The sequence below is a fragment of the Myotis brandtii genome, unplaced genomic scaffold (assembly GCF_000412655.1).
Source record: "Myotis brandtii unplaced genomic scaffold, ASM41265v1 scaffold131, whole genome shotgun sequence".
Lineage (NCBI taxonomy): Eukaryota > Metazoa > Chordata > Mammalia > Chiroptera > Vespertilionidae > Myotis > Myotis brandtii.
The window spans coordinates 6,006,378-6,025,885 of record NW_005354632.1 but is presented as its reverse complement, the minus strand read 5'-3'; the positions used below and the strand labels follow the sequence as shown (position 1 = coordinate 6,025,885).

General features: G+C 46.7%; 1 protein-coding gene across 1 annotated transcript in view; it reads left to right on the top strand.

The window, feature by feature from the left end:
* Positions 1-19,106: 19,106 nt before the first annotated feature.
* NTNG1 (netrin G1) overlaps positions 19,107-19,508 on the top strand; it is a 202,783-nt gene continuing 202,381 nt past the window's right edge. The window contains exon 1 of the mRNA XM_005860123.2: positions 19,107-19,410. The gene's annotated coding sequence lies outside the window, so the exon portion shown is untranslated. The remainder of the gene's footprint in view (positions 19,411-19,508) is intronic.

The following is a 19,508-nucleotide window of genomic DNA, read 5'->3' as shown; positions in this document are numbered from 1 at the left end:
AAATGCAGTGGCAACTGACTGATAAACATGTGCTAGACCCCGTTAGAGCTTGCCACTCACCCTGAAATTCGTGACTAGTCCTCCTAATATTCCAGTCCCAGTGTGCGGAGGAACAACATGCCATTCTGTTGCATTTCCTCTCAGCATGGGTAAGCTGTGAAATGTATTAGAAAACAATGTTCCTAATGATTTTTATTTCAAAATAGGTTTCAGATTTTCCATGCTGAGCAGGTTACCCCGTGAATTCGTAAACTGCTGAGATGAATGGAATGCTTAGAATTCTCCTGTAATCATTTCTGAAATCTCCAGAGGGATGGGGGGCCTTCAGAACTGGACTTGCTCGGTGACCCAAGCCCCTTCCGCACATTGTGTCTACCAGGGGCTCAGTCTCCGTGGCCTCCTGAGTGAATGCTCTGCTCCTAACACAGGATTCGGCAGAGGAGATGGCCAGTGGAAAGTGAAGGTTAGAGGAGCAGATCGTGGCCGCCCCAAGGACCGGAGCGCTGCAGGCTCCCGCTCACTGTCCTCTGCATCCCTTCCCTCGAGCATCATTACCGAGTCCACACACACACACACTCTTGCTCTCTCTTTCAGCAAATAGAATCTTCCATGCCTCTCTCAGAGCAGCAGCCACCTTTGTCAGCAGGCACTGCCGCTCACCGCTGTGACAATAACTCAGAGTGAAAACCAACCAACCAACCAACACATAAAAACACCTTTTGTCCCTCAGAATAGAAGCGGGAAGGAAAATACCTGGGGATATTAAAATTCAGAGGAATATGGTGAGGAGGCTGGAGAAATAATTCCAGGTGCCTTGGTGGAAACACATCCTAAAGTGTGGGCTTCCCCCAGGACGGAGGTCATTCTGGCATTCTCTAACAGTGAATACCTACATGATAGAATCTTCCAGATGCCATTGAACTTCGACAGTCTGGTTGATTCAAGAAGACAGTGAGGAGAAAGGGGCTGAGTATCTTATTTTGTGGTCCTTCGGTATAGAGATGCAGAGCATGGAATATAGCTGCTCCCGGGTTGAGGACAGAAAGTTCTAGAAACCCATAAAAGAAGGTGTCTGGAAATTTGAACTTTCAAGTGTTACATGACAAGAAGAAGTTGTTTTCAAGAATGCGGAGATAAAATTAGGCTATTTGGGAGGTGAGTGTGAAGCTGAGATAATGATAGGTGGCCTCATTTATTTCCCATAATCACAGATAAATATCTCCCTCATCATGGTAATCACGTGATATCACAAAGTAGGTCACTTCCTTATTATTGTTTACAGATTTAAAATTTGGTCTTAACTAGGTCTTGAAAAAATTGTCTCTTAAACCACTTCTCCAAAGTTGAAGGATACTACAAACAGAGAGAGAGAGAAACATTCCTTCAAAAATTCCATTCTGGTTTACCCCTTCTATGCTTACTTTTCTGTTTGTTTTTTTTTGGTTCCTTCCATAGATTGCCTCCCATAGGCAAACCCCAATATGTACTCAGTTGGCCTAGAGGTCCTATTGCGGCCCTTCCTGGTCTATGGCCGCATACCAGGTACCAGGTGCCAGGGATGTGTTGGTTTGCTGTAGAATCAAATAGTTTTAAAAGCTCTACCACAAAGCTCTTCTAGGCGGCTCAGGATTGCCCCCACAAATTTCTTTCTCATACCGTCATGGAAAGGATATCCTCTGAACCTCCCTGATGTGGGAGAGCAGGTCTTCAATAAAAACACACACACACATTTGAATATTCCAAACACTCGAAACCCTTTGGATGCCTTCCTCTACAGTATTCCAAGAAAGTGTGACATTTTCACTTCTTTGATAAAGACTCAAGATTGCAATCAACCTCAAAAAAAAAAAAAAAAAAAAAAAAGTTAGGGCCATTTCTAGCTCCTCCTCTTAAAATTAGAATCTCTCCTTAGTGTGCCTATAGCAATATTCCAGGCTCGATACAACTTTAGATTCCTTGAACCTTGATCCCACACCTGTCAGATCTGCTCCTACTCGTGTCCTCCAGGTTTCTGTCAAACTCAATTGCAGATCATACAATTCTCTTGGTGAGTATTGCACCTTATCACAGGTCATGATTTGTACCTTAACCCCTGGGACCCATTGAGACTTACGTCTGGCTATCGATCGGGAACAGTGACAAGAGTAGGTCCAGAGGATGATAAGCAGTGCCTTGCAAGGCAACACTGTCAGGGGAGGTCACAACGGGGTCTTCAGGAAAAGGAAGACTAACCTGGCCAGGCAGAGAACAGGCTGCTTCCACGGGCCAAGAAGGCTCCAAAGATTTGAAGATCTTGGGTCACCAATCACTGTCATAACTTTAAGAGGCTTTTCAAGGTTGGGAATTCAATTTGCCTTATAGTCCAGCCACATACAGGATTAGGCTTTGGGTTTGGTTTTTAGAAATCTTGGTCCCACTGTCATAGGAAATAAGAGTTTTCCTCGGGGTCATCCTACAAGCTTTCACGTCCTTTATGCAGTCCTTGAGATGGGAATTTAAAGCACCGGGGGCTCATGGCCTCAAGTTCTCCAGCACCAACCAGCCCCATTATAATCTGTATTTTTACTATAATATCGTAAGCCTGCAAATACTTGGTCACTCAGAACCTTGCCTTCTAAAGGCACTTGATTACAGGGATCTAAAGGTCATTAATTGAGTCACTGTGTTGCCTATGTTGTCTATGCATGCCATAGATTACCAATGTTGCCTGTATCATGGGATAGGGGATCTTTCATGTCTGTAAATTTAATCATATCAGAAAAAGAGAGAGAAATAGATTTGCTACAGGGCATTGATCTCATTTGATTGTGGGGGCTGGTGTGCTTAAGCAATCTCTGTGAGGCTTTATTCTTCACATTTGGGGTGGAACCTTAAGTCCACAGGCCAAGTAGAGTCAGGAAGGGATGATGGGTGCAGAGTGGGGAGGAACAAGAATAAGCTGGAACCATAAGCACCAGCTGAATTCACGAGGATGAGTTTCATGTCCGGTTCTGGTGGCATCCAACTGGCAGTGTGGGTGGCCTGCAGAAGCCAGAACCAGAATGCTTCCTCGTGAAATTTGACTCACACACTTGCCCCAGGAGTCAGAGAAGCCAGAGGAAGACCCGGGAACGTTGGGGCAGTTGCAGGCCCAGCTGCTGCATTGAGCCCACAGGGTGAGTGGTGAACTACAGAATGGCTGCCCTTTCATTTACATCCTCCAGATCTTGCAAAAGACTCTCTCTTGGGCTCCTTGTGGCAGGAAACACATAGGAAAGGGAATTCTGGGAAATGTAGTTCAGCTTAACCAGTTTGACACATTACAAAGCCCTCCTTCACCCTGAGGACTGCTCAGTCAGAAACTTTCTGGAAATGTTTGACAGAGGATAGGAAGTAGAGGGTGTAAAGCAGAGCTGAGTGACTAAGAAAAAATAACAGCGAAAAGCAAATATCTTTAATGGAGAAAGGAAACAGTGTGAGAGGCTCCTGAGTCTCATCACGAACGTATGCACCTCATTATACTACCCTGGCTCCTGGGTTCCTTTATTGATCTCTTACCCAAATGCTGCTAGTTGCTTATTTCCCTTGGATTCCGGTGAAGTTTTCTTTTTCTCTTGGAAAGTAGATGTAGGTGGGCTATGTGACTCCCGAGGTAAAATATTTAGACGTTGATTTCTCTTTCACTCCGTTGAGCTGTTCCCACATAACTCTTCTTTTATTTGCAAAAACAATAATAGGCTTCTCTATATATCATCGAATTGATGAGTTTATTAAACATAGAATCGCTCAGTGTTATATCAATACTTGAGAGTGGAATCAATCATTAAGTCTAACTAAATAATAATTGAAAAATAAATGAACACTAATTCTGGCTGGATTATGATGCTCCCGCAGTATTATTTATGGTTTTCATTTCCATGGCAGATTAGAAAATGGAAATGTTTTTATGCTCCTAATATCTTTACTAATGGCATTAGGATATAAAATTCGTTTTAAAAAATTAAATTGTCTACATCCCTTGCATTTTGGATGGAGAAAATAACCATGATAGATACTGTCCCAGTCATGCACTTCCCACTTAGAAATTGCCAGTTGCACATGGCATTTTCTTTCCCCTCACTCACCTGAACTGTCCCTCTAACTCCAACTGGAATAATAACAAGCATTTACTGAAACATTTTTATGTGGCTTATTGATTTAACCGTCCAAAACGTGAAAGTGGGCAGTTCTACCATGTACCTGCCGCCTTCATACGACACCATGTCCTTCTGGGGCAGGTGGAGAGTAAGGAACAGGAAAATAAAGAGGCAGCCAACTTCCGTGAAGTCAGGAATCACAGGGAGCCAGGGTGGCACATAGTAGGGACACCTGACCAAGCTTGGTGGGTCAGGAACGCTTTCCAGAGGAAGGGAGCCTGAAGGACATTTCTGGAATTAGGACAAGACATGGTAGAAGATAAAAGAGGAACACATCTGTGCGAAGCCCAAAGAGAAAAAAATAAAAACTGTGTAAGAAGCTACAGATAAGATGGCACAGAGCACAGATTATGGGGACGTGGAAATGGGAAGGTAAGTGCAAAGATGGCATCTTAAAGCCGTACATTCGGGTGTGGTGGATTTCCCAGGCTGTTGATGACTCCTGATCGCACTCTGAGACCAGGGCCTGTGGGAGCCAGTGGGCACCGCGGTAGAGTTGGACCACTCTAGTTGCTGTCAGCACTCTGTAGCTGCCCCCTGCCAGCGTCCCCTCTCCCCACAACTAAAGCTTGAGTTGTTGGCACAGCATTAAACAGAAGCCCATGTTGGTTGTGTCTGGTTGGGGCCTGAGCCATCGTGGCTACTTAGCATTTTTATATTTTTAAGAGTATGAAGCTCATTATGAAGTTGTGAAGAAAATGTATAAATATTCCTTTTATTACATATATTACGTGTGTTTGTATGTATCAACTCTATTTCTAAAATCATGTAACATCCTCTCTATTTTTGGATTATGATCCATTTACAATATTCACTTGAAGGGAAAGTACATCAGAATGGTATGGCGACCACCATGTTCCAAAAAAGTGGGTCAGGGATGGAACGAAAAAATGGATAACAGGGTCCCTGGTTACAGTCTCTGTTGAGAATATCAAATACACAAGCAACGCTTAGTTACCCACCTCACCTGCATTAGTTCACAACGAATCAGCAATTCTGTTTTTGCCAAGCTTTACAGTTTTATCTAAGAGCATCGCTTTGAATCCAAGATAGTTTGAAGCCCTCAATAAAACATATATTTAAATCCCTTCATTTGCTGACCTATTATTGAAAAATCATTGTCGGCAATAAGAACACTTTTTAATAATTCGCCCAAATCAGAGAGACCCCCCAAATAGTCCCCAAAGTGTGAAACAACAAAGGCAGCGGATGAAAATGAGTCAGGGGTGCTGACTGGAATTTCAGCTTAATTTTTTGCAGTTGCTCAAATATTAATCACTTGCGACCTGGTCTTTTGAAACATGCAGAATCTGAGTAAGCCTTCAGAAAATAAAAAGTTAAACAGACCGAGCACCGCACTGTAAGGGGCAGTTCCTACTCGTAGAAGAAGGAAGTAGGCCCAGGGTGGGGAACCGTTCACTGCCAAGGGCCATTCGGGTATTTATCACATCATTCCCGGGCCATACAGAATCAGCATCTTAAAAACCAGCCTCCTCTATTGGGTCAAACATTTCATGAACTCACCCCTAACGCCTTGGCAGGGCCAGACCCAATGATTTTGAGGGCCTTAGCTGTCCCGTGGGCCGGAGGTTCCCCACCCCTGAGACAATTGCAAGACATCTCAGGCCTGTTATTTGTATGCATTTCTGGAGACTGTGTCCTGAGTGGGGTCAAAGTTGACTGTGCGTGCAGTGGGTGCAGGACTACACGTGTGCTGTTTCACTCCTAGTCAGACATCAACAGAAATCACTGCACGAGCGGGTCAGGAGGGTGGGTCTCTTACCACAGGATTGAACAGGCAGAAGCCAAATGTCCATCAACTCACAGCAGGGCCTGTTGTGTTGTAAAGTTACAGGAGAATTTGCCAAGGCTGAGAAACAGGCATTGAATAAATGATTTCATATATATAGCCCGGTGCACAAAATTAGTGCACGGGTAGGGTCCCTAGGCCTAGCCAGCAATAAGGGCTGATCGGGGTTTTCTTTCCCTTGGCTGCCGGCTGCCGGCCACCGGCCAGGGCCTTCCTTCGTTCCGTGCCACCCCCTGGTGGTCAGCGCATGTCATAGCGAGCGGTCGAATTCCTGGTCAAAGTCCCACCTGAGGGGACAATTTGCATATTAGCCTTTTATTATATAGGATGTATAAATATAAAATATTTCATATACATATTATATACTGGTTTTCAAAGTATGAAATAGGGAGCAAAAATAAAACCCTTCACAATCACGCTTTGTTACCAAAACTGAAACTGCTATTCTACTAATGTTAAAATAATAAGTAGGCCTGGCCAGTGTGCTCGGTGGTTGAACATCAACCTATGAACCAGGAGGTCAAGGTTCAATTCCTGGTCAGGGCACATGCCCAGGCTCTGGGCTCAATCCCTAGTAGGGGGTTTGCATGAGGCAGTTGATCGGTGATCCTCTCTCATCATTGATGTTTCTGTCTCTCCCTCTCCCTTCCTCTCTGAAATAAAATAATATATATATTTTTAAAAAGTGTAAGTATGAGACATAGGATTTTGATATTTTTGGAGAGGAGGGGAGCACAGCATTTACCTACTCGGCCATCTTGACCAGAAGCTGTGTGAATATGATGTTTCTTGTAAAAATTATCATGGTCGTTTACCTCAAGGTGGATTTTTCCCTTTTTGGAATCTGCTGCGTGCCTGGCCAGCATGGCTCAGTGGTTGAGCTTTGACCTAGGAACCTGGAGGTCACAGTTTGATTCCCGGTCAGGGCACATGCCCGTCTTGTGGGCTTGATCCCCAGTAGAGGGAGTGCAGGAGGCAGCTGCTCAATGACTCTCATCATTGATGTTTCTCTCTCTCCCTCTCCCTGCCTCTCTGAAACGAATAAAAATACATGTAAAAACTAAATAAAATGCTTAGGATCATGCTCGGCCTGGAGTCAGGCTTCATTACATGTTACCTATTGTTGTGGTTGTTATAAAGAAATTCTTGGCAAATTTGAAAGCAGCATGACGAATGAGTTAGAAGGGGATCCATGGAACAAGTCGTATGCCTGCGTGTCGGTCACACTTGTAACAGGATAATTTTCAAGTTCGGGTTGCAGTGATTGGATCATGGTTTTAAAGGGAAAGGGTAAAGGGACAGCTGGTTGTCTAGAAGGGATTTTCCTCCGCGGACGGCAGTGTGTGTGGGGCCGGCTGGTTGCTGTGGTGGTTTTGACAGGGGATGTCAGGGAGAGTGAAATCGGGTCTCCACGCCCTTATCTGAACTAACAGGATGCACACGGGTCCCCTCCTGACTGGGACCTGCTCTGGTGTAGAGTCCTCCACCCTCACTCACCCCCCGCCCCACACACACCAAGAAAGCACAGCCCCCGCAATGATAGCTCTGCAATCGTCTCGCTAAGGTCTCATCCTGAACACTGAGTGCAGTCCATAAAGAGAGTCAGCAAGAGTATGTCGGAAATAGCCCTGTTAACGGAGCTACAGTGTGAAGGGCTGTGTTACAGGTTCACAGAGCAGCTGTCAGGAAGCTGTAACCCCCACACACCCGGTCACCTCACCTGAAGGCCCGCCCCCAGCGGCCCGCTCCTGCTTCCTGAGCGATGGAGACCAGCGCTGTCTCTCTCTCAAAGGCCATTCGTGCCCGGCCGCCTGCGTCGTTGCCAGACCACGAACACAGCAACGTGCACATTCTAGTGCGTTTCCCTCAAGCACAGGCTGGGCCCTAGTACAAGGGGAGGCAAGAGTGGCCTCCTCCCGTGGATACGCTAAAAGCAAAGGGCAGAAGCATAACTCCCAGCCAAAGGCAGCATTCCGTGCTCACTCCGAAGGGGCTTCCGGTCGGGTCTAAGGCAGAGGCATCCATTCACGTGAAAGGGAATTGGCCCCTCGAAGGGCATCCTAGGGGATGTTCGGCACAGCCCTGCCAGAACTCTGCTGGCGGCGCTCCTGGGCGAGGCCAATCGTGTCTCTGGGCGCCAGAAGTAGGTAAACACCCTGGCACAGGGTCAGAAACACGGTCAGAGCCTTCCTGCTGGCGATGGGCAGTGCATCAGAGCGCTGTGGCAGGGGAGGGGTTAACCCGCATCCGGGCAGCACCTACAGCAGTGGTTCTCAACCTTCCTAATGCCTCGACCCTTTAATACAGTTCCTCATGTTGTGGTGACCCCTAATTTCATTGTTACAAATTGAACATCATTAAAGCATAGTGATTAATCACAAAAACAATATGTAATTATACATGTGTTTTCCGATGGTCTTAGGGGACCCCTGTGAAAGGGTCGTTCTACCCCCAAAGGATCACAACCCACAGGTTGAGAACCTCTGCCCTACAGGAATAAGCGCTGCTTCCAACCAGACTGGGAAGTAGGAGTTCCCACCCCCGCCTGCACACCTGGGCTCGAAGTCAAGGAAATGACCCGAGGAGAGGGGGCAGCCAGTGTCAAGGCCAGGGTTCCAGCTGCAGCTGGTTCCAGCACTCACGCCCTCCCAGAATGCTTCACTCCAACACACATTGGCTACACCTGCTCCGATGAGGCCTCCAGTAGGAGCAGTTGGGTTCTAGGAGTCGGATCGTTAGCCAGCGAGGCTGGCCACTGTCTTTGAAGACGAGCTGCTCAGACTGTATCCCATAACCCGTCCCGTGGGCACCCCGCTCGCCAGGAGGGAAGGACAACACAGCAAGCCAGCGGGTAAGGAGCCTTTGCTAATTACGTTTCATAGGAAAACATGTTTTCTGGTCGGTTTTGGAAACCCCACTGGTCAGCCCGGCCGGCGTGGCTCAGTGGTTGAGCATTGACCCAGAAGGTCAGGGTTTGATTCTTGGTCAGGGCACAGGCCTGGGTTGCAGGCTCGATCCCCAGTGTGGGGCGTGCAGGAGGCAGCCGACCATGATTCTCTGTCATCACTGATGTTTCTACCTCTCTCTCCCTCTCCCTTCCTCTCTGAAATCAATAAAAATATTTTTTAAAAACACACAAAAAACAAAAAAGGCACTGGTCAGAGAGTCTAGAATATGTTTGCTATGAAAAGGTATAACTGGTTTCCCCTTGATTCTTTCCCCTGTGACACTAAATAAGTAACGTTAAAACAGTGAGAAACTCGGGATTTTTAAAAGCATTTGGAAAGAAAAAGAACCGATTAAATGCTTCCAAGTTAGAAGATTGAAACAATAGGAACAATCTAAAAATTTTCAACAAGTTGTTATGTTTATTTTTTTAAGCTTTATTGTTGAAAGTATTGCATATGTCCTCCTATTTCCCCCCAATTACCCCCTTAAGCCCAACCCTGCCCCCACCCCAAGCCTTCACCACCCTATTGTCTGTGTCCATGGATTATGCATATATGCATACAAGGTCTTTGGTTGATTACCTCCCACCCACCTAACCTCCCCCACCTTTCCTCTGAGTTAGTTTTCATACATCATTTTACTACAAGAACTGAACTACAATTAGGGTAGTTCGGGAGTGTGGGGCTGGTTCTGCTGGGCCATGAATAGAAGCTGTTTATTAAGGGATGTTTGGGATTTCGTAAGAAGACCCCAAAGAACCTCACCCTCTAGCCCAGCCCTGGGCAAACTACGGCCCGCGGGCCGGATCCGGCCCGTTTGAAATGAATAAAACTAAAAAAAAAAAAAAAAAACCGTACCCTTTTTTTTAATGATGTTTACTTTGAATTTATATTAGTTCACACAAACACTCCATCCATGCTTTTGTTCCGGCCCTCCGGTCCAGTTTAAGAACCCATTGTGGCCCTCGAGTCAAAAAGTTTGCCCACCCCTGCTCTAGCCACTGGTTCTCAACCTTGGCTGCACATTAAAATCACCTGGGAATCTTTTCAAAATCCTGATGTCTGGGCCTTATCATCCGGAAATTCTGTTTCTTTGTTACTAATGTTGTGGCCCCACCCCATAACAAAGAAACAGAATTTCCGGAGGATGAGGCCCAGAAATCAGGATTTTGAAAAGATCCCCAGGTGATTCTAATGTGAAGCCAAGGTTGAGAACCACTGCTCTAAGCGCAGCAGGGCGGCTCACAGGGTGGCCTGTTATGTCAGGAGGCCAGCGTCCTCTATCTTTCGCTCCCATCCTCCACACCTGGCTCCCGTGTCAGGGTTCCAGGTGGTTATTCCAGCTCTGACCTTCACGTCTGCCTTCCAGGAGGAAGGAGAAAAGGGGGGAGTAGGAAGGCTCCTTCCCTTGAAGGTTTCCTGGAAGTTTTACAGCATTGACGTGGGGCTGGGAGAGGTTCTCACAGGTTTATTGCTGGGACCAGAGACAGGTGAGCTGAGCGGCCGCTCTGACAGAGGCCCAACCTGCTGTGATGGGGCGGGGCTGCAGGGCAGGTGACACTGCTCTGTCAGAACTAGTTCAGGTTGTGTGCACTTTACAAATGTGAGGGGACAGCCCCAGACGCACCCACGGAAAGAGAGATGGGCCAAGGCCAGGCAGGCCCAGAGCAGACAGACGGCGCCTCTCGTGGGCCCTGCAAGTGAGCTGTGCCCTTCGCCTTGGAACCTGATCCACCCACTGAGTTGTAAAGATTCCCCAATAAATCAGATTGTCTTTAAAAAATATATATGTATGACATGATGCTTTCTAAGAAGAAAACAAGTACTCATGACAAATTTTTATTTTGATATAATTGGTAAGTACATGCAATACTTACTTTGCATTAGTCATATTGAAGGTTTATATAGAGTCTTCTTATACTATGTAAATGTTCCATTAGAAGTGTAAATATTACATGTTTCAAATGTCTTCAAACAATCCAAAGCAACACACATCATATAATCTATTCTCTAATTGATTTGCCTGATATATTTATGTTAAAAAAACACACACACATTATTACCAGCAGAGACCATTTAACTTAATCCTTTCAGGGACTGTAGGAGTTGTGTATTATCCCATTTTACCCATTAGAAAAACTGAGGCCCAGAGAGGACGAAGTCACTTGTCAAGGTCATGCAAGAGTCAGAGTCACATCCAAGCACTTTTGACCCAAGGGCTATGATGTCCCCTCTACGAAAGCCCCAAATCTGGACATATTACTAATGGCCATCCTGGAAGATTTAAAGCCATTAAGAATCCTTCCATTAAGCTCGTAACCAGTGATAGAACATTAGAGTGAGATGAGGCTCCGAGTATTGGGCTGTCACCTCCTCCTCCTTTCCTTTTCTGGACTCATTTCAATCACTTAGGATACCCCTTCCCCCCACCTTCCAACATATTGTGCTGACAAATTAACTTAGTCAGAAAGCTCTGGCCAGGTGTAGGATTTGTTGCAAGGATTCCCCCCGCCCCCCATACACATTAATCAATGGCAAAAGAATGTGAGTTCAAAAAAAGAATATATTGAATTTAGCCCAGTTGACGTGGCTCAGTGGTTGAGCATTGACCTCTGAACCAGGATTTCACGTTTCAATTCCTGGTCAGGGCACATGCCTGGGCTTGAGGGCTTGATCGCAGCTGATCAATGGTTCTCTCTCGTCATTTGATGTTTCTGTCTCTCTCTTCCTCTCCCTTCCTCTCTCTGAAATCAAGAAAACTATATTTTAAAAATGATTGCGTTGAATTTAGAACTCTAGCCATGGGTGTTCCATTGAATGTGATTACTCCTTTCCTTTCAATTGCAGATCAGTGAGGTCTTTGGATGTTTGTGCTATTCAGTCATCTATTTTTGGCTGGCAGACCAGAGGGTGAGAAAATATTTCATTTAGGTGTTCTCAGAACAGCTGCAGAAAAAACTTTGATGTCTGCTTCTCTCTAAGTTCCATAAGAATCAGATGATTCTGACATGACAAATGGTCACGTTAATTATAAATTCTGGGTTTGTGTTGAGATTCTATTATTTAAAGGTAGCCAGTCGGAACTATGAGCAAAATATCATTAATTTGCAGCCAATACCTTACATCTAACAAAGACAATCATTTTTAGTCACAACCCGAAATAACAATTAGGCTTTATTGTTCCGTGTTGCCAAGCCCTGGGCAGTGGCTGACCTTTACTGGTTTGCAATAACACCGCAAGTCATAAGTCCTGGTTAGCTGTCAAAGGCTGAGGAGCTCCACGCCATACATTGTTCCGCATAACACACGCTGGTGCCCATCGGCCAGAGGGCCATCTGAATAAGGCTCCCTCCCAGGGGCGCACAGAGCTGTGTCCTATTCATTATGAGTGTTTGTACCCCCACTTGAAATCAGGGCCATGAGAATTTCCCATGTGTTCTTTCACTATTACCTTAGGTATTCCAGGTGGTCCCCGAAGTCCTGATGCACACAAAGCTCATTATGGTCAGGGAGTAGAGATTTTCACAGAAATCTAACACAAACCATAATTAAGAGATGAGAGCCCTAGCCGGTTTGGCTCAGTGGATAGAGTGTCGGCCAGCCCACTGAAGGGTCCCGGGTTTGATTCCAGTCAAGGGCACATGCCCAGATTTCGGGCTCCATCCCCAGTAGCAGGCATGCAGGAGGCAGCTGGTTAATGGTTCTCTCTCATCATTGATGTTTCTCTCTCTCTCACTCTCCCTTCCTCTTTGAAATCAATAAAAATATTTTTTTAAAAAAGAGAGATGAGAGTCAGGCAAACACAAATCATGATAACTGTGTCAAGGGCATCCCATCAAATGCATACTCTAATTCCATTGGAAACATTTTTTTTTTTTTTTTGCTATCCCCAAACAACCCTGAAGAGCACTGCCAGCAGGTGGGCGGGTCTTCCATTGTGATTTTTATCAGGGGGCTGCCTTGCAGAGCTTGACCAGTATTGTTTTCTGATTACCCTGAAGTGTTCAGGAGTTGTTCCTCTCAGGGCAATCCAAGGAGGGAATTTAATATTTCACACAGCCTCACGTTGAACAAGTTTGGTAAAATGGGACCAGGGGACAGTGAAGCCGCCCAGAGCGACCTTGGTGGTGATGTCCTGGCTCCGAGGCTCCCCAGCACCAGGCAGAAAGTTCCAGTCGCTTATTCTCTTTGCTGTTGTTGTAAATCCTCATGGGAGGGTATTTATTTTTTCCACTGATTTTCAGAGAGTGGAAGGGGTGGGGGAAAGGAGAGGGAGCGAAACATCGATGTACGAGAGACACATCATTTGGTTGCCTCCCGCATGTGCCACACCAGGGCCAGGGATCGAACCTATGAACCAGGAGGTCAGGGCTTGATTCCCAGTCAGGGGACATGCCCCAGTTGTGGGCTAGATCCCAGTGAGGGACGTGCAGGATGCAGCCAGTCAATGATTCTCTCTCATTATTGATGTTTCTATCTCTCTCCCTCTCCCTTCCTCTCTGAAATCAATAAAAATATGTTTGAAAACAACAACAACTTGCAACCCAGGTAAGTGCCCTTGACCGGGAATCGAGCCCACAACCATTGGGTGCAGGGGCTGGTGCTCTAACCCCTGAGCAACACCAGCCAGGGCCAGTCTCTTATTCTTTAGAATTCTTACAAAGGTGTGCGACAAAACTAGGACCGCCTTCCCAGATTCCCTGGCTTCGATTTCGTGTCTGACTCTGGAACAAGGGACAGAGATGTAATTTGGAGAGTTTGTAAATATGCAGTTATGTGACATCCGAAGTGAGAAAATGAGATTCTTCTTTCTTAAAACAAATATTATTTCATGTGTATCCATGCCTTTCCCAGAGGTGCCCAGGATAATCAGCTGAAGTCTCAAATTCAACTGCCTTTCCTCTGAAACATTTTTTTCCCTGTTTATTCATATCTTTGGCAAGAAGGCTGTAAAAAAAAAGTTATTTCATCACATCGTATTCTTTGGTGAGGACTCCCAGGAAAAATGCGTGGCTGGTCTTATTACAAAGAGCAGTTATACATTTTCTATATACCTGGCTTACACAGAATCTCGGAGATGCTGTAATTAAATGGTGAGATTTGTTCTTTTTTATTGTCTGCTAGGCCGCTTAGGGGGAAAGTGTGCATGGACATTATGAAAAGTGTTTTAAGCCTTATTTCTTGTTGTCCTTTGTTTCTGCTGCTTTCAGGGGGGGGGAGGGGGAGTCATATTTTATGTTCTCTTTTTTTAAATTAAATTTATTGGGGTGACATTGGTTAATATTATGGTCTCCTGTAAGTGCCCTGAAATCTTTTCTGAAATATGGGGGTAGCACAAAGTTTAAAATGGGCAAAGGAGTTTTAAGCACACTTCCCAGCAAAGCATAGAAATGAAATCTACATACAAAAATCGATGCTGTCAGTACAATAGTAATGCCAGCTGACATCAAACCCTAAGGCCGTCCTCATTTTACAGATGAGGTAGCTGAGGCCCAGAGAAGCACAGTGACCGACACACGTTCACACAGCAAGGAGGCGTCTTAGCTGGGAGCCCAGGGCTATTGGAACTCTACTCCCTCACTGGATTTTCTAAAGAACATCGTTTGAAGGGCCTAAACTTCTCATGGTCTCAGATGTTTTCATGGCTGAAGTCTGGGTGTCTGCCTCTCCACCCTTCACTGAGCGAGGAGCACTCAGCTCCCCTCTCTCTCCATTACTTCTTAATATGAGGACAGCTGCAGCATCTTGGTACTATATACACCGTGGCACACGGGCACTGACTGTCTAGCTCTGTTCCTTTATGGCAAACTCAGCCTTTGGACCTGTGGGGCAGATAGAGTTTCAGGGAAGTGGCTGAGGAGAGAGGCAGTTTCCTGAGTCTCCCTTTACACAGGTATCAGGAAAACGGTAATGATGTCAGAACAGCAGGCTTCAACCTAACCCCAGAAGCAGGAAGTCCAGAAAAGCAGAGAGAAACACCTGTGTAGAGTACACGTCACACCAATGGCACCGTGGTGATCTTAGATGTTTCTTCTCTATCTGCCACGTTTCTGTTATTGGAATATCTTTCATCACAGATGTTGTCATTGAGGTGGTTCACCGAGTTTCAGCTCTGCATTGTTGCATCCTGCCCACATTTATCACACAGTGCGAGGACCTGTGGCAGGGGCTGCCCTCGACTGGCGTTTGGACCAGTGGCCGATGGAGATCTTTGCAGCCCTGAGCCATCCTCTGAGTTTGTGCCTTTTCGCCTCATCTTGGGTACAAGAGGAGTCTCTAGCTTGACCATTGTGACTGCCTTTGCCTTTAGCAGTCTCGAGTACAACGTTAAAAATGCACGGCGGTCATTGCCACTCTCTTCTCCCAGCCTGCTGGTGCTCATTCTGACTCCAGTGCTTGCGTGGCCTCCAGCACCTCGGACAGCTCCCGGCAGATGGCCTGGGGTCCATCCTGACTTGAGTTGAAGAACCACTGGGTGGAATTGATGGAAAGATTTAAAAGTCAGGCAAGGGGTATTACTCAATCTTCCCTCATATTTTTTCCCATCTCAGTCTGAAAAGGCTGCTGATTTTGTTGGTGGAGAGGAACTGAAAATATGAAAATTACATGTGAGGAGATCTACACAGCTGTTGATTTGCGAAGACTGAAGTTTTCAGCCGCATACTAGTTAAATTGTAGATCTCTTTTTTATTTTCCCAAGGAGAATGTTAATGATCTTAGACAGACCAAGCACAACAAAATGTAAGTTTGTAGAAGCTTACTGAATTCATTTTGTGGTTTTGAGTCTAAAAAAAACTAAAATAGGTTAAAAAGAAAAAGCCCAGGGTGTCATAATTTTGACCAATTTCACTGGTTGGATAAAGATATCTAAAAATAAAATAAAAGCATCACATGTTCTGGAAGCATAAAAATTAAAAAGCAACTTCTTCTGGGTGAGATAGGATAAACAAAAAATAAAAAAAAAACTATCCTCTCACAAACACTTCTAGGGTCATAACGTTGGAATAGTAAAGAGACATGAACTATTGGACTAAACAAGGTTATCTTTGAGGTTAGCATGCGTTCTCCTAAAAGAAAACACAAACCCACATTTCTGCTTTTTAAACATATTATTGTAACCAAGCAGTCAATTTTATTATTTTCAGACTGTTTTACACAGTGCATATATGGTTGCTAATAGTCACGTTGCCTTCATCAGTCATCAGCTATCAGTGGCTTAGACCATCTGCTGTCCTTCATGTTCTAGAATCAGTAACAGTCAATATGTGGATGTTCTTCTATTCAACAATATGTCCTTTGATCCGCTAGTGGCCCACAGAAGAACTAAATGAGGCTGTGGCTATACCTCACTTGGGCATGCTTGCTACTTGCATACATTTAAAATGTCAAGGTAAGAGTACTTGGTAGCCCAGGGATCGAGCCCAGACCAGATGCTTAGGGCTTGTAAGAGGTTTAAGTGTCAAAATATTGAAGCATGAAGAAATCCTGTTAGGGAAGGACTTCAAAAGCCTGTCAAAACTATGCCGCTAGTGGCGCTGTGATAAAACATGTCCCCAAGCACAGAATGGAGACAAGAACAAGCTAAAAGTTTGAACAACTGCCTGCAAGGATGTTTCTACTGGGCACAGGCAGCAGGCATAAGAAGCATCTATCACACTGTATATAATTGGCCAAAGAGAACTTGTCCCTGGGTTGGGTATTTCCGAATCTGGGTCTTCATTTAATGTCATGGGAGTTGGTTCCTGTTACCAAGGAGGCCAGACCCGAATCCTGGGAATGGACAAAAATTACTCCCACCTGCAACGAACATTGATCTCCTGCCTACTTTACATCAAGTCCCTTACAGTCTTCACAGGAAGGCTCGCATCTTTTTGGACCAGATATATTGCAAATACGCCGCCACTACCAGTTTGGCAGATTGACGTTACAAGTACTTCTAGGACCCTGCCAAATCTCCACAAAGAAGGTTTTTAAGCAGCTAATAACTCAGAAAAATGAACAACAGTTAGAGACCTAACAGGATTACAAATAAATGAGCATCTAAGTTGAAGAAGAATGAGGAACACATGGACACCAGCCAGCCAAAGCTCGGCAGCCAAAGGTCAAGCAGTTCTCCTCTGAAGGGGGAGGGGGAGAGTAGAGTGGAAAGGTTAAGTAAAACCAGACAAATCGTTCTTTCCAAAGAAAGTCTAATACATAGAGATGGACGAAGCAAAGGATGATAGGAAAAGTGAGTTTGTCCTACCTTATTTTCCCCGATGCCCAGAAAATATCTACAGTAAATTCCTGATGGGTGTGGATGATAGAAACAAATGTGCCAAAGTCAACTGCAGACAGCCGGTTTGGTATGTGAATGCGAGTCCACAGGGTCTCGGTTTAAGGGAGAATGTTGGATCCACCCAGAGTCCTTCCCGCGCATCCTCCCTGGTGGAGGGCTCAGGCTCAGAGGGGAAGGGGGGTCAATGTTGAGAATTCTCTTCTGGGGATTCTGATCTCCTGCCCAGAGTTGAGAGCCACACGTTTAGTTGGTGATTTGCAGAGTCTGTGAAAATAGCAGAGCAGACGTGATAAATTACCTAACTGGAGAGGGACCCCATTCACAGGTCAGGCTCCTGGGGGCCCATGTCTGCCCCCTGACCCCAGCGAGGGGCCCTAGAATGAGGCCTGTTTAGTGCAGGAGGAGGAGGAGAAGGGGCAGGCCAAGATTCTGGCAGAAGAAAGGGGACATCTCTCCAGGTCAGGAACCAGTATCACCAGGACCTTGGTATATCCCAGAAGGGAGTCTCCAGACCTCGAATCCATTTCTTTGCTTTTTCCTGGAGAAAGACCTAAAAAGATTAGATAAAGCCGAGAATGAAAATTCAGAAGGGGTTTTCTTGCCTTGAGGGACAAGGACAGGAGGGAGGGGTCAGGCTGAGGGCTGGGTGGCTGCTGTGTGGGAGTGCTCTGAGCTTCAGGCCAGGGCCCAATGGGAAGTGGGCGTTGCTTCTCAAATCCCATTGGTTCCCCAGAACAGACTGGCTGGGGAAAAGGGGCTGTAAGGGAGGGTTAGGGCTGAGTGACACTTCCATCTAACAAGTGTATTTCAACCCTAGAGGAGGCTGGGTGGTGACCAGGTGAGGAGCCAGGAATGGCCAAGGCCAAGGATGCCTTCTAGTTTCAGCCCTGCAAGGAACTGTGTGCTGTGGGTCCTTAAGCACAGAGGTGGAGGGTGGGGTGCGGGGTAGGGGGAGAAGCAGGGGAATTCCAGCTTCCTGTCCTGGGGAGTCAGGGAGGGAGGACTCACTGGGCTTCTCAGATGTGGAACCTCTCAGGCCCAGGTGCCCAGAATCCCTGCCTCCTCCCTGGCTGCTCAGGGCCAAGGAGGGTCTGGCTACAGGCTCAGACCTTCTCCCCCAGGCACCTTCTGTTATCACGCCCCCCCTCACCCCCCAGTCATCGAAGCAAAAAAGCTGCCTCTGCTCTTAGCTGGGTTCCTTCATGCGGGCCCCAAATTAGTGACCAGGTGTTCACGTTTGGCTGCCCATTGCTTACCCCCTGTTGCGCCTTGGGCATCCCCACTGGATCCTGGACAGGGAGCTGCCCCCAGGTCTAAGCACCACTGACATGCAGAACAGCTCCCTCCACAATGTATTCCCCCAGATCCGGGCCCACAGGGACACAGGTCTTGTCAAACCACCGCATGCCTGCCTTGGTGTTCTCATCTGCCCAATTTCCCTTCCTGCTCACTGTCCTTGGAGTAGAAATAGTATAAGCGCCGATTTCTTTTGGGTTTTGAGATGCCTATGGAGGTCTGAGACCCACGCGTTCCCCTAGCCTAGGCAATCGTCTTATTTCTAATCACAATATCTTCCTCTCTAAGTCTTGGTGTTGTTGCTGGCTTAGTGTTTAGCTAAGAGTGATCCCAGGTAGGTAGGAGCCCTCCCCCCCCCCCCCAAGCTGGCGTAAATAAAGTTTTTTCAGGTAGGTCGGAGCCCTCCCCCCCCCCCCCCACCAGCTGGCGTGAATAAAGTCTTGGGGGCATTTGTCCCGTCTTGGGAAAGGCAGCGAGGCCTGAAATGCACCCCCCCCCCCCAAACTTCAACTTTCTCCAAGGAGCATGAATTTCTAAGTGAGGAGGTTCTAGGCGTGCACTGTAGGGGCGCTGGCTGGGCAGGGGAATTGTTGGTTGAAACAGTTGCCATCCCTGCTAGGGGCTAGGGATGCGCTCAGGCAAGGCTTGGAGGGGTAACCAGGAGTGAGCCATGGGATGGGCGAGGGCATAAGTGACAGGCACAGGAGGAGTCCCAGGAAGCCAGGCTCTGGCGGACAGTCGCAGGGCGGGTCTGGCTATAGGCAGGTGGTCCCCAGCCTCCGCAGCCTGAGGTTCTGGAGTGGCGGCCCCGGTGGCCCCGGCAGCAGCAGCCGCCACCGCCGCAGCGAGCGAGCGCGAGGGAGTTAGGACCGCTCGGAGCGCGCGGGTCTCCGGGAGTATAAGGTTTGCAATCCTTCCACTTGCTGCCAGTTGCAGACGAAGATCCGCTTCTAAGTGAAGCGTGCAGGCCACCCCTCGGAGGGCTGCGGCTTCCCCGAGCC